General features: G+C 43.1%; 1 protein-coding gene across 32 annotated transcripts in view; it reads left to right on the top strand.

Annotated features, from left to right (window-relative positions):
* PLAGL1 (PLAG1 like zinc finger 1) overlaps positions 1 to 15,581 on the top strand; it is a 97,343-nt gene that overhangs the window by 62,236 nt on the left and 19,526 nt on the right. For 19 of the 32 annotated variants that reach the window (XM_086318161.1, XM_086318160.1, XM_086318159.1 and 16 more), the window contains 2 exons: positions 4,784 to 4,857; positions 13,332 to 13,402. The gene's annotated coding sequence lies outside the window, so the exon portion shown is untranslated. Of the gene's footprint in view, positions 1 to 4,783; positions 4,858 to 13,308; positions 13,403 to 15,581 lie in introns of all 32 variants that reach the window. The other 13 variants (XM_086318186.1, XM_086318182.1, XM_086318183.1 and 10 more) reach the window with 3 other exon arrangements.

The raw sequence follows: 15,581 nt of genomic DNA, 5'->3' as shown, positions 1-15,581 counted from the left end.
CCGCCACCTTTCATGCACAGTTGGGAGTTCTGTGTTCTCTTAAGTTTATATCTGTCCCAATTTGAGAAAAGTCAAAAGTCTTTACTTTGAGGGCTGTTTAGTACCCTACACAAAATGGCCTCTTTGGCAGTCAAATGAATAATCAGTGAAGGGACCCCCCTCCCCCGCTTCCTCCCCGAAGCTCCTAAGATGGACACGTGGGAAGGTCGTATTCTGTGTCAAGGAATGAGTTCTCCATACCTTTCATTCCAATCTTGTTTATTTTCTTTTTAGTTTAGGAATTTTGAAACTTAACCCATGTATTCCCTTGTTTACTCAGGGTTAGCGGCAGAAATGGAACAGACCACAATAAAAGGAACACATTTTATTCTAGGCTTTCATGAATGTGGTAGCCAGTCAAGGCAGCCGTTCAGGATTCAGTGGGGACTATGGAAGTCTTTTAATTCTGTGTGTTCAGTGTAGGGAACCAGTCAGGATAATCCAGTTTCTTTCCTAGTTCCTCCCTCTGGCTCTCCTCTCCCCCTCACTAACCTTCGTCACTCCCCACAAACACACACACACACCTCATTCACACACAGACCGTCACTTAAGAGCTTGGATTACTAGTTTCCGTGATTACCTAGCTCCCATCAAAAAGCTAACTGTTCTATCTCTGTCTGGGTGTGTGTTTTGCAGACAAGAGTTTGTGCATGCTGAGTCTCTCTTTAGGTCGTGTGGCCTCGGCTGGAGATGAAGGCCTGAGGGAAGCCCCAGGAATTACAGCTCTCAGTTCATCGTATGGGAGCAGTTTCCTGGGTGCGAATGAAGAAGGGCCGTGCGTGTGGCCGCCCTCCTGTCATCAGCAGCCCCATTACACTTAGAATAGTGTCTCAGTAGATTAGGTACAGTGACACGAAAGAAATTGCAGATTAAGTGAGACCATTGCTTGTAGGATCGCAGGGTGGAGAAAGAAAGGGAGAGTGAGCGGGTGCAGTTTATTTATGGAATGTCGGGGGGCCATGGCGGCTCAGCGGGTCCTAGAGGCAGAGGACTTCCCTCCCTGCTTGTTTTCTCCCTCTGACCTTGGATGAACTAGCGAGCAGTATATTATGCCGCTTGATTGTGCTGGTTTGTCATGGTTAGCATTCTGGACTGTCACTGGAATGTAGGAAACGGATGAATTTGAATTGAACCATGAGGTGGTCTGCCGGGCCCTCTCCTTGTCTCGAGGAAACCTGTCGCTGTTTGTCTGGGCCTGGCCTAATGAAAGCAATGGAGGGAAAGAGAGGTGGGCCTTTGATCTCTTTGTTGCAGCTGCTCCCTGGGAACTCGCTGAAATCAATGCCCTGTTTTCCTGAAGGAATGAATGGCTCTGCCTAACTAGCTTTGTGAAGCCGTGGGGGAATTCACTGCCTCTGTTTATTGACAGCTGAAAAGGAGCACATGGGGTGGAATGGACCTTCATGTGAAAACCAGGCATAGGGAAAATTAGACCTCAATTTAACACAGAGGAATTTGGAAATTCACCCCAAAGGAGACGGTGGTTTCTCATGCTTACATTAGAATTACTCGAGTTTGGGGCTAGTGTGTAATGAACAATGGAGGTTCTGTCACAACTGTGTTATAAGTAGGAATATGATATGCATAATAAATGATGTTAAGTAGAAGTTGATTCAACACCCTCCTTGTTTTTTTAAACACAGAAGTAGAGAAAGGCAGATGTTAGCCATGATATATAATCAGGTGGTTCTTTTATTTTTGCTTTCAGAAGAAGAGAAAAAAATTGATACTGAAAATAAGCATTGTTAATATGATATTACCAAGTTTCTAGAATGTGACTTTTATTCACTTACATTTTGAAACATCTTTGAACTTTGTATCTAAGTTCCATTCATGGGAACTATTCAAACTATTCATGCTGTTCTGGATTGTGTGTGTTGAGTGGGAATACAACAAGTCATAGTTATTTTTAAAAATGTATATTCTTAGGATATTGTAACCGGAAGTCTGTGTCAAACATAAATAAAACTCTAGACCAATTTAGCATTTGCTATGAGAACAGTTCATAAATCCTAAAATTACTGCCTTACTTTTGACAACACAGTAAAGAAAAAGTCGAATTTATCGCAAGGAAACATCACCAGACCTTCTTTTATATCTCTCCTCTCTGGCTTGATTTCCCAGGAAGAATTTATAGCTTCTTCCTTTGGCCCTCAGCCCTCTGCACACACCTCTATTATAGCACTTAACACATTGCCCTGTAGCTCTTTGTTTAGGTGTATTCTTCTAGCTGGAAGTAAAGCAGCTGTGTCGTATTCGTTTTTATATCTCCAAGCGCAGCAAAGCTCTTAGCTCAGTGAATGCGCGCTGAATGAATGGGGATTGATAGCTCCCGGTACATTACTTTGAATGTAATTACTTATGCAGGCTTCAACGGCAAAGACTACATTTTGGGAAAACCTGATTGATCTCTTGTTACCTGATTGGTACTATAGCTTTTTAAAATCTTTCCTTTATGGAGAATTATTAAACAGTTTTTCAACGTGGCAAGTTGTTTGGGCAGTCCCTCAGCCTGCGAACAGGAGGCATAGAAAGTGTACGGTGTTGTCCTTTTCAAATCCAAGCTCTCTCCTGTAATATTCTTTTTAAAAATTATGTCTCAGCATAGTGTTTAGATATTTTCAGTAAGAAGATGAAAAGAATTTTAGAGTTTTGTAGACTTTCACCTGACCAGATTTAGTGATTGAGATGGACAGACTTCCATTCTACATGATTTAATTCTATGGTGGAATGTTAAATAATGCAAAACAAAACCTTTGACAGTTTCTGTAACTAGCTTTACTACTACTGTATTTTATGAACCCCTTGACTCTCAGTGAAAAATGTAAAGGAAATTTTGATCCTAGAGGACTAACTCCCATGAGTTCACAGGAGCCTAAGACAAGCCCAGTTCTGAATTATTCTCAAGTTAAACCCAACTGCTTTTTAAACCAGAGCTGTAAGTGGGAAATAGTTGTCAATATTCTTTGGGAAAAAAATGACATCTTAAAATCATAATGGAAAACTTTAGAAAATGTTGGCGGGGGGGTGAAGTAAGCACACAAGTATAGGATCTGGCTCATATTTTATTCTCCATGTTTTTTTGTTTTATTTTTACTCCAAGATTATGTCCAAAGACATCTATTTGATTTTCTGCCTTGATTAAAAGTAGGAATGAGGTTTAAAAAACAGTTTTACATATTGGTGAGTCGTGGGAGCGTCCTGTGTAGGGATAGGCACTTGCGTGGGCTGTACGAATGTGATCGAGTCAGCAGATTGTGTTTCTGCTGAGATTTTAGATTTCTTACGAAACAGGAAAATTACCGTGGCCTTGATCATTGATAGACTCTCGCCCCCAGAAGTATTAACTTGTAGATAAGAAAGCCGTAAGCCTCGTACTTAGGTTTTATAACTTGGCTGTTCTGTCCTCCCAGTTTCTGGAAGTAATTTCATGTGACATCATACCTGAGTTAGGTGGGGGATGAAGGGTGGAAGGAGAAGTGGGGAGTCAAACAACACTCTTGCGTTGGAAATTTCAGCTTAAAAGCGATGAGGCATATCTTGTCCCCACTGATAGAATGACATGCATGCCCCAGGGGGTGACTGCAGTTAAAAGTTGTGTTCTTGCTGTGTTTATAGAACCAGTTAATGTCAACTGCATGATCCTTTATAAAAAGAGCCCTTTTCTTAGGCCTGAAGTCTGTTGTCATATACAGGAAGAAGAATGTCAGGTAATTTAGTAAGAGTCAAGCCCTCAAAATAAGTTTGGGGATCTTTATGTTTTTGTGTGTGTCTACCTCCATCAGCAAACTTCCTAGCAGAAAGATACCAGATCCTCCCTCTCAGATGGTTTTCATCCATCTAACAAACAAAGCAGACCTATTAGGGGCTTACCTAGTCATTGAAAGGAGACATCCTCCTTGTGGGTTAGGTTGAATGACAAGAAAGACAGGTACACTTATTGTCAGCAAGTTCTGTCCTTCAGGCCTCTCCTCTGAGTAGTAACCTTGTCTTTGAAGAAAAAAAAAAAAATGGAGTTCAGCAAAGGTTCCTTTTGGTCTTAGGTTTTTGTTTTGTTTTGTTTTTTTGTTTGGCTGTTTGTTTTTTGCCTTTTAATGGTCTTTCCTGGCTCTTTGACTTTGTCTTCCCCTCTTGCCCCTTCACGCCCTGCTCCGGTGGGTCCACACTCCCTTTCCCTAGAGGATAGTGTTCTTAGTTGACCCTTTTAGAAAAGGTTCTGAATATCATCTGATTGCTTCCTGAAGCTCTGAGACATTCTCACTTGAGTTAAGGTCTCTGGAAAAGAACTGCAAATATACCAGTACAGCTTGCTTCCTGGGTGCAGTGTTCAGCACTTCACTCTGACTCCTTTAATCCTCAGAAGGCCCCTGGGCTGTAGGTATGGTGATCATCTCCATATTAAGGTGAGAAGCCGAGGCAGAGAGCTGTTCCACAGGTGGTGAGAGGTTTCTAGTGGCTCCAGGTGACACCTGGGTCTGAACCGTGGGCCTTCTGGCACCATGGCTGTGGCTCCTCACGTCACCGTGTTGCGTCTCTCAAACTAAAAATTCTGTAAGAGCTCAGAGATGTGTCTCTGGAAGGTTGGAATATGACATGATGGTATACAGACAGACAGTGTTTGATCCTGGCGTTCCTGAACTTGCGTCCTGAGTGTGAATGTCTCCTTCCACAGTATTCAGTGTGACTTCCCTCAATGCTTTTCTTTGTTTAACCTTTTGATTTTTTTTTTTTCCTCCTCTTCTAGGATTGCTCTCACATCTGGTGTGGCCTCTATTTCAGGTCACATCTGAAACTCCTCTGGACCCCAAGCTTAGAAAGGTAAGTGTATCCCCACGACACTGTCTGACTTCTGCTCAGGCTGCGTGCCATGGCCAGCGTGAGTCTGTGTTCTTATTCTCCTACTTTAGAGCACACGCCACAGCCTTCCGCAGTAGAGGGGCTGATGTCCCAGAAAACACTCGCTGTCTGAGATTTCTCATTGGAGGAACTGTAGGCCTTGAAGGAAAAAAGAGGGTTGGGGAATACAAAAGCCTGTTTTTCACTCTTTAGAAAAATCAAGAGAACATGCTAAGAACTGTCATTAATGTTTATTCATGTAACTTTAGAAATAAGGGGCTTTATACAGCTGACTTTTATTGATCATGACTTCTTTATTAGAAACTTGTGACCTCCCTCCCTGACATTTAAAAAGATGTTTTCAGATAAAAACAGATTAATACTAGGGGAACTTGGGGGAGGATTATCTTCCATTTAGAATCATATTTAGAATGTTGCATACGTTTCAACTCAGTTTCTAAATCATGCTCCAGCGTCGTAACATGAGGTGATTTTTCAGTTTGCATATATTCTGTCCAAATTTCCTAAAATTATGAAATAAGTATGCTGCTAAATCCAGTGGCGGTAACCTAAATTTGTGGGAACTCATGGTTGACGGGATCTGTGATATTTATCGGAAGTTTTTATTTTTCTCCACCATACATGTGGAGATTATGGTTTGTTTTAAACACCCATTTCAAAATAATGACACCTAGTTCGAGCCTTAAATTTCATATCCAACATTCTGGTTGTTTTTCTCCTGTAAAATGTATTAGTTCTCTGTTTAAGCCCGTTGCCTTCTTCACCCTTAAGGAGCCCTCCTCCTGTTTGCAGCTCTGCTGCTAACAGTATTGCTTAACCGTAACTGTTGGCCTCTCTCCACAGATTTTTTTGCAAAGTGTCCTTGACTGTAAATATGCCATATTTTTTTTAATTCCAATCTTCTTTGTAAGTTTCCTTATATCCCATTTTATACTTAAGGTTTTTTTTTTTTTTCTCTTAAACTAGATAAACCACTTCCAATTTCATTTTACTCTTGGGACTGACTTCTAGAAAGGCTGCCCACAGCTGCTCCAAGTGAAAGGCCAAAGTCAAGAGAATATTAGATATGTGTGTTAAAGTTCCTGTTCTCCAAATGGTTCTAATTGAAATTAGTCCACTTCCCCACCCACACATTCAAAAAAAAAATTCTAGCAAAATCTAAAGTTGCCAGAATCGCTTCTATATGTCATTTGTGTAGCTTCATGATATGTGTAAGACCAGTTCATGCTAGGTCCAGTTGTAATTGTTTTCTCCAGTTAAACGTGACATTGCCGTTAAAAGCCCAGCTAATAATAATATGCTGCTTAAGAATTTAGAAGTCTTTAGACTACATGACATACAAAACTTTGAAGCAGGAGAGAAATAATTAGAAATTTCTTTTACAAGAACATGTTAGAAAAGAATTGTGTCATGGTGGTCCAAATCAAAGAAAGATTATTGAACTGAATCAAAACCTTACATTCTTGCTGTTAAGACGTATTGTATCCTGACACAGATTATTAATATTTCCTAATTGTGAGCATATCCAGTGTGTAAAAGCACTCATGATGCTTATTAACAGGGCACATCTACTTTGTACATAAACTTCAGACTCTGCCCCAGTCACTGTGTCTCTGTGTGTGCATCTGTAACGCATCATCTCGTAACAGCTCTGCCAGGTAGAGAGATGTCAGCATAAAGAGAAGTTAGGGAACTTGCCTGAGGTTACATACCTGGCAAGTAGCAGAGCCAGAGTTTGGACCCAGAGCCATCTGATTCCATAGCCAGTCTTTTCTGCACCCACCAATCCATCGTTCCTAGACTGTCTAGAAATACTATCATTTGGTTCATGTTTTTTAACTAACTGTAGGAACCACAACCTGTATTAGGTAGAGTATGCTTTTAGTAAAAGAATAAGGGAGAGGAAAACTCATCGTCATACACCACGTTTAGGTAAGGAAAGTTGCTGTCTAAGAAATAGTATTAACTTTTTATTTTTTATTTTTTTCACTTTCTTGACTCCCCAAAAAGAAAGTAGTCAAGGCCTGAGGGGAGCTGAGGTCAGGGGCATAATATAGGAGAGTATTAAATATTATTGTTAAAACGAATAAATAAAGCACATTTCTCTATCAGTGTGTTTAAAATAGAGCTAGCAGTTATGTGTGTTTATACTATAACAAAGTGTACTTTATTTGGGGAATAACTTAATTGATCCATTATGTGGCATTACCAAGGTAATTTTTTCCTTTTTGTTTGAGCACAGGAATTAAAAGTGATTCATAAAAACACACACACTTACAACCAGCATGTAAATTAGAACCACATTAGGGTGATCATCATCTTTTGTTGTTTTCCTAAAATGGTTCCAGTTTGCCCTGTATATTCAACTTAAAGTACGCAAAAGTGTTGCAAGTTCCGACTCAGGAGAGATTTAGAGCTCCCTGTGAACACCCAGTTTTACAGAGAAGCTTCAGTGTTCAATTACTGCAGTTAGTCTTTTTGTGTGCAGTTTTTTTAACAAAATTGTTGGCTGTGTTTCTTCCCAAGGAATTACTGTTTTACTGATTTGAATGTATAGATTGGATACACTCGGAAGCTACTCTGTCCGTCTGCTGTCTGAGGTCTCTTTCTATAACTTGAGCCTGAGCGTATTGCTGTCCTGATTAAAAACTTGCAGTGCATCAGTCAGGACTCTTGGTTGCAACTGACAGAAATTAATGGGACCACTGAACAATTCCAAATGGCCAAGTGACGGGAGCGTATTTGCATGTTAGAAGAATCGCTCTGACAGCAGCATTGTGACTAGAATGAAGGGATGAAGGGGGGCCAGTCTGAGAACAGAAAGACTGAGGAGTCCGTAGGGATCTCGGTCTCCAGTATGTAGAAATGTCCCTTTACTTATGAGCTCTTTATTTGCCAGGCTGGTAGTTGTTTGAAGGCAGCCCCATGAAAATTGAGTTTTGGCCAGTAGTGGGCTGGGCCCCCATTCTGCCACGTACCCTCATCCCCGCTCAGTTTTGGGGTGCCACCGATTGGAAAGTGGGTGGTGAGGGTTTGGGGCTGGGCCTGGGTTTGTTGACTGCCCCTCCAATATTCCCTCACCCCTCTTCCTGTGTGAGAAGGGAAGCGAGGTCAACAGAGGCCAGACCCTTGTGAGAGCTGAATGGCCCCGTGCTCTGGTTTTCCAAACGTCTATCTGCTTGCTCAACCCACCCCAACTTCCAAGCTCCCCATTTATGGGTTCTCTTCTTGGGTACCATTTAATAAAAAATACTCATTTTCCTACTAACCAAAGCAGAGAGTGGGGACTGGCTTGGCCACCCAGCCTCTGTGATGGGGCATGTGCTCCCTAGATGGCTCCTTCTGTCCAAGGTCTGTCTGCCCTATGGATGTGCCCCTCATGCCAGGCAGACTTAGTGGGTACTTGTGCACCAGGAAGATGGGGTCCCCTGTTTGGTGATCCTTGTACATCTGACATTCGGCCAACCAGAGCTCCCTGTTCTAAAAGTTCTAATCTCAGCATCCTGGCTGATACATCTCGGCTTATCTAGAATCCTTTCTGGTTTTCATCAGGGACTTTATGAGCCTCATCTGAAGTCTCAGATGTTCAGCCACAGGATTTAAGTGGAATTTGTTTTGAGGACGTGACTGACCTCAGGGTCCAAATCCCTGTAGACATTTGGTGCCACAAGGACCTACGATTACCGCAATGTCTTTGAATCAACAGATTTGTCACATTTATGTGGTTTTTCCTCTCTGACACCTCAGTTTCCAGCACACCCTCACTTCTATCTTCTGGGAACCAACATCCCACTCTGTCCCAGTGGGCTGGTCTGGGGGGAATGTCCAGGCTCGGAAGCAGGGCTGTCCTGGGCCTCAAGAAGTCTAGCAGCATCAGCCTCTCACTTTCTAATCCCTGGTAGACTTATGTTTTCTCCTTTAGTTTTTAAGCAATTCAGAGTTTAAGATAAAGGCCTTAAAGATAACTTTCTCTGCCTCTCCCTCTTTAGGTATTTGCATAGGAATCAGAGGCGTTAATCTTGCGAGTAAACTCCTAACATCTGCCCTTATTTCCTTCCTTCCTTCCTTCTCTATCAGCCCCGGGACCAAAGCACAGACCCCAGCACCTCTGCAGAGTCCCTTCGCCTCTGCAGCAGAAGGATAGCATTTTTTTGAGAAATAACCTGGCTCCGCGTTGTAGCAGTGGAAGCTAGTCTGTAGCACAGATGCGCATGACCCTGAGGGCGTTGCACTGTAGGCGCCCTCATAAGTCTGACTCTCACTCCCCTCGCGTGTCAAGCATGCAGAAAGTGCACTCCCTTTTGTGTTCATCATTCCGTCAACCTAGAGAGAAATTTCATTGCAGTCATTCTTCGGTGTCTCCCTTTCTCCCATGGCATGTGTCCTAGAGCCTGAAGGTTTCCATGGCCCCTGGTGGGTGAGGGCTGGCCTTTGGTGTATGATGAGAGTAGCTGGGGTATGATGAGAGTAACTGAGTGGTCTTTTGAAGCCCTACGCTCTTGCCCCAGGCCTGGGCTCCCTGAGCACGGGCGCCACTGTCCTCTGGAAGCTTCTGTCCTGCCTTAGGGACAGAGCTGTGCAAGGCCCCCCACCCCTTCATTTAGGGGGAGAGTATCTTTTTCTCACCCTCTTAACTTCCTCCCAACTCTGAAGTTGGGCAGAACCTCCTCACTGGGTTTAGACGTTAAGAAGGATAGACTGCTTCTGCCGTCATCTGGGCTAAAACGCAAGGAATTACAAAGCCTGCACCTGTTTTAAATGAGCTAGACAGGAAAACTGTTGGGAGGACAAACAAAGTAAAATTCCAGAGTTGTCCTGCTGCACTGATTTGGACTCTGTCACGAAGGCAAAACACCACCCAAACACTGGTAACTATGGAAATGAAGAGAAGGAAACACAGCTGAGAGACAATAAGCCTGAAGACTGTGCAGCTTAGTCAGTGAGAAAAATCTAGTATGCCTCCAGGGTTTCTGACTTGGGAGCAGCCAGAAAGCAACATGGTGAAGAGAGTGGCCTGTTACTAACATGGACTCTCAAAGCCCATGCTTGGGATGCAGAGCTCAGCTCAGCTGCTCACTGACCGAGCCACCATAGGCCGACTGACGTAGCTCCTCAGCCTCAGTTTCCCCATAAGTAAGGTGGGGTTAATGCTCCCTACTCATTTGGCTGTTTGGAGCATTAACTAAAGACATGAAAAAAAACGGCCATGACCTGCTGAGCATCCACTAAATGTTAGCTCTTATTACGTAGCAGTGCCAGTAGCTAAAATGGGTGATGCTGGAGGGTGAGCTGTGTGGAGCCCCGCTTCAGAACAGGGGGCCTCCGGGGCCACTGACAGTATCTAAGCTGAGAGATGCAGGAGGAAGTTACGTGGATTCGTCTGAAATGTGAAAGAAATTGATGGCTGAAGACAGTAGTAGATAGATTGATAGTTGAAGAAGATAGATAGTAGATGGTTCAGGACTGAAGACCCCAAGAAGTAGCTGAAACCCTGGGCTGTGACTGACCCCTCAGGGATTGTGGCAGAAGGTAGGGGGCCAGGTCCCAGGCTCACGGATCTGTTCACACTCCCAGTTACCCTTTCACAGCATGGGCCTCGGGGTCATCTTCAGAATGACTCAGTTGTTGTGAGATGAATACAAATATCCAGTTTACAGCCTCCACTCCAGAAATATAATCTCAGTTGCAGTGATCAGCTCACTGAAGTAAGATTTACTTGTCTAGAATCTACCAAATCGGGTGGGCTCCTTTCCATCAGGAATTATAGTCCTTGGTGTGGGGGGTGGGGTCGGGGAGGTGCGGCGCAGGGAAGAACTTATCTGAGAGGCTTTTCGAAAACAAGGCTTGCACATCCTCCAGCCAGAGGACTCTCGCTGAAAGCCCGGACAGGCCTCCTGGTGTCAGGGCTTGCCCGGCTCTTTCCCACTCAAATCATTTGAAAAAAAAAAGTCAGTTTGAAGAATTTACTTAAGTGAAATCGGGAGTAGCTTGAAGTGAATGAGCTGAAACTGGAGGGAAATCCCTTTGTTCAATTCGGGTTTCAGTGAATGCTCAGCAGGCAGCTAAACCAGTTCATTAACAGAGAAGAAGCCGTGTTTCTCAAATGCAGCCCTCAGCAGCTAATGCCTAGAAAAACAGACTGTGACAGCCAAAAATGCATTCTAGAAATCCGAACGCTCTAGATTCAGGAAACTTTAGTTTTTGTCATTGCTGAATAAACAAATCACTTCCCCCTGAATATCTCCCCTTTATTTAAGACAATTCACCATACATGATCTGTTTACTGTGCATCCATCCCATTTTCTAGAAAAATGTGATTTTTCCTGCTTCTCTGGAGCTCAGAAATGAGTATACTTAGAAATATTTTATGTTACCGGTTCATTAAAAAAAACTGTATTCTTTTATTTTAAATAGAACCCACCTATTAGAAGCTTTTTCTCTGATTTTTGACATCTAAAATTCAGACGTGAGAACCAGCCTGCAAGTGGTGTACTGTCAAATGTCTACGTGATATTTTTCCTGTCTCCGCTGCGCTTTATTAAATTGTTGTAGACTGCACATGGTTTTTCCCCGGGGCAACGCATGCTTTCGGGTTCTCTGTTGCATTGTTAACTATTTAAGCATTAGACCCGGTCTGAGATGGCAGGGGGGAAAGGCCGAGGGACTTGATCTCCTCCCTGCCAGAGTTCTCCGCTTTCACTGGTGCTGCTTACATTGAACAGCTTAAGAATAAGCTCCTGTGTGAGCCCTCGGAGGCCGGGGGGCATTGTTGAATTCAGAAAGGAATCGCTTTCTTTTAGTGATAATTTGAATATTTTGACAATGCAGCTAAGCTACTCCGCTGCCTGGTTTGCGTACTTCGTGTCATGGGCGCCCTTTCTAGTGAAGCCAGAGAGAGCCCCTGCCTCTCTGAATTCATAAATTGGCATTGTCCGTGGGTGAGATGGGTAGGAGCAAAGGAGGAATCATCCAGAAGAATTCTGCTCTCTTGCTTTCATGTTGTTTTCAAGCTCTTAAAATAATTAATATAGGCCTTTGGAGACCACCCAATTAAACCACCACAATAAATGCTGAGCATTTTGAGATGAGAGATGGACCATGAAGATGATTTGTGACATGTTTATACATGCAAAGCAAGGAATACATTTGAAACAAATACTCTGGATGATTCAGAGAACCTACTCGCCTCTAGCTTTTTCCCTAAATTGTGGTGGCTTATTTTTAGACTTTTGTTGTCTGAAAATGGCCCTCATTTTTCCATTTGTAACTTATAAGGAGGTTGCTCATAATAAATGGACATTGCCTTTTTGATCAAATTAAGAAAACAGGCAACCCAGTGAATAAATCCCGTAGGTGAGATATAATTGGCTGTTACGTAATAGGTTTACCTTTGTACTGGTAAAGAAAATCCCAAAAAGCTTTGCCCCTAAGAGTATCAACTGGCTGGAATAGTCTTGGCTGGAAGAAGCCGACTTTTATAATTAATTGGGGAACAGAGATACCTGTTTCCCAGTGCTCACCAGGGACCGTGGTGTGAAGCTGGCTGTAGACTTTTTCTGGAGACTTCACGGAAGCCTAAGTTCCCGGGGCCCCAGAGGTGCTGTGAGCCTGTGTTTAGTTTGTGCTGTGGCCTGGGAGTGTGTATTTCTAAAAGATTGCCCCGGTAATTCTAACGTAGTCGGGTTTGGTAACCACTGAATCATGTATGCAAATTGCAGACTTCAGCCTTTTCACCCTGCACATTTGATAAATCTGTATGAAGATAGGAAGCTTTTTATATGAAGCTTTTGTTGAAAATGAGTACCTATTGGTTGTTGCTGACTCTTTTCAATTCATAATTTGCTTTAGGCTCTGTTATTGCATGGATTTGCATACCTGTTTTATGGTATTCTAATACTGTTGGTTTAAAAAAAATGCCATTTCCTCTGAGTGCTCTTTTGAATATTTTATGTAAGCAATTTCATGTGTTTTCTCTACTTGCAAAAAGCAGGGAGAAACATCAGGGTTTTTCTAATCCACTTACAAGTAGGACAAGATTATAACATAAATACTTAAAAATCTTCTTGGGCAAGATTATATGAGATATTGAAAATCTTTTATGTTACAATATTATGAACTTTAGCACCCCTTTTAAATATAACAAATAATCTCAATGTTTAAGACTTTTACCATGTGGTGTATCTGCGACATTTTAAAATTAAGGGTGGTGGGTCTATTGAAGTATTATACCCTAGGATTTTAAAATTTGAAATTGATCTATCATCTATTAAAATACCTAAAAAGCAGTGGAAAATGTCCTCTGTACATTCACAGTTGTGTGTGCGCACTCATGTGTGCTTTTGAAGTAAGCAAGCTCAAGTTGCCTCATGGCGGCGGCTGTGGGGGGTGTTTTTCTCGCTTCACTCACTGAAGGTGTGCAAGATCTCTTCTTACAGGTTTGAGGCCTCAAACCTTCTGAGAGGACTCCCTGACTGCCTTGGAGCTGACGTTTCCTGTCACCGAGTAGGTACGCAAGCCATGATTGCTTTTAAAAATTATTTCTATCTGAGACTGTGTATTAGTAACTGCTTGGAAGCACATAGTCAAATAAGTCAAGGATGTGCAGGAGGTTCAAGGCACTTCAAAAAGGCTAAATACCTTTCCCCCTCAAACTGTGAAGTACCTTAGAATGGCATTGTTTTAACCTTTTCTTTTTACAAAGCATTAGGATCCTCTGTGTTTCAGGGAATCAGATCCTGCAATTAGCAACTTCTCATATCCTCTGTTGTCCCCCACCCACAGCCCTGATAATACCTGCAAATCTCTGGAATTTTCTGCTGTCAACCCATCAGTTCAAAAGCTTTAAAGCTGCCCTATCTCTACTCCCGACTTGTGTACATAAGAAGAGGTGTAAAGGTTGCCTCCCATCTGTGGAAGATGTTGACTGATAAGCCTAAGAAAGATGCTAGTCACGTACAAGTTGCCCTAGGGACTCCAGCTCCAGCTTCCTAGGCTTTGTTGGGAAATACTGCTGTAAAAGCTACTGCCAGAGTCAGAGGCTGTGTAGACAGCTTAGCCGGGGGCAACGGCAAGGTGGAAGTGGGGAATGTTCCGCTTAGTTCAAAACACCCGGGTTAGGCCTCTTGTCACCGTGTTGTCAGCAGTCATGACGTGAAGGGAAGTTAACCCTGTGCATTGGGTACTTCGCTTGGTCTAGTACATTCCCTGTCATATCTTTTTCTTAGTACCTATGCACAAAGAACTTTAGTCTCTGGACCTCAGTTTCCTCACCTATTAAGTGGGGATAAAGATGTCTTTCTAGCCTATCTCACAGGGCTGTTAGATGGACATTAGTAGACAAAGGAGCATAAGAGGACTTTGAATTCAACTGAAATGTAATATTGTTTTACTAAAGGTTATTTTGGTTCTGTTTGAAATAGAATTGTCTTACTAAATAATTTTTTATTTATTGGCCGAGAAATTGAAATCCGCCCCAACATGGCTAACATATCTACCGGGAACTGAGAAAGGCAGTTCTAATTAGTTGGTGGGGCGGGGGCGGGGAGGTGAGGTCTTGCCATTATATCTTCTGGTCATGGTGCAATAGACTGTATGATAACCAGCTAGATCCTGGAATATGACTGCCAAGTATTAGGTGGTGAGTCCATGGGCCGAAGACAGAGGTGGAGAACAGCCTAGGCCCTGTGTGTCTCTGCAGCTGAGTGGGACAAAGCCCAGGCAGCCTGGATGGGGCAGTTCGCTCGGCAGGCAGGGAGGGCAGTGAGGCATCGCTCTAGGCTACTGGGAAGGAGCAGCAAGCATGTGGCGGGAAATTGGGCCTTATTGTAAGGAAGGTGCCTGGCCCCCGGGGCAACAGGAGCACAGACCAGCACACTGAAGCCCCGCCCGGGTTGGGCTGGGGATGGACCACACATGTGGATTGCCAGGACAGCTACTTAGAGAGGTTCACATTCCTCCCCATTGAACCAGCTATGATTGTAATGGTTTGTTAAACAAACAAAGGACCTAAAGCTGTGAATGGGGGAGAGAAAAGACTTAAGGTGAAAAGGAGAGGAGGCCCTGTTTGTTAGTGTTCCACCCTTTTTAAGCTTTCTCCCCCATTTCCTCAACATTCCTTTCCCCCTTTCAGAAAAGGCAGTGCAGTAACTTGCAAAAGTTACCGCCTTGTGTCTCCAACCTCGTTTCCTTTTAAATTGGAAATGGGAGGAAATATCTATCCCCTTACAAAGACAAAATGAGAAACCGGGGTCATCTTAAAGGAATAGGGATACATATTTTTATATTTCTAACCAAGTGTTTCTGGGTGAAATTGCCTTGGCATTCTCTGAATTTATGGGATGTGCTGTGGAAGGCAAAGAGAAAGTTCTCACACAAGCACTGGGTAGTAACTCTGTCCCATAAATAAGGCAGGTGGCCGCAGAGGTGGGCAGCCCTCTGCTCCTGGAGGGAGGGGAGTGAGCATTGGTGTGGTTGCAGCTGTTTTACTTTTTTATCCCTTGACTGTGTCCACAATTTATGGTCAGGTGAGTTCTGGATGTTCATCCATTGAAAATGTTTGGGGGGAAAAAGCTGTAAATTGTCTTTTAAAACTTCCAGTTATGTTTGTGTCTATTCAGTTAATCAGATTAGGTCTCAGGACTTCCTTGTGGAGAAGAAAAAGGAACTATTTAGGTTTTGCAAACAGT

This window comes from Bos grunniens, chromosome 9 (genome assembly GCF_055505025.1).
Source record: "Bos grunniens cultivar Pamir isolate PY7600 chromosome 9, Bosgru_T2T1.0, whole genome shotgun sequence".
NCBI lineage: Eukaryota > Metazoa > Chordata > Mammalia > Artiodactyla > Bovidae > Bos > Bos grunniens.
Note: the sequence above shows the minus strand (reverse complement) of the source record. Positions and strands in the feature narration are given on the sequence as shown.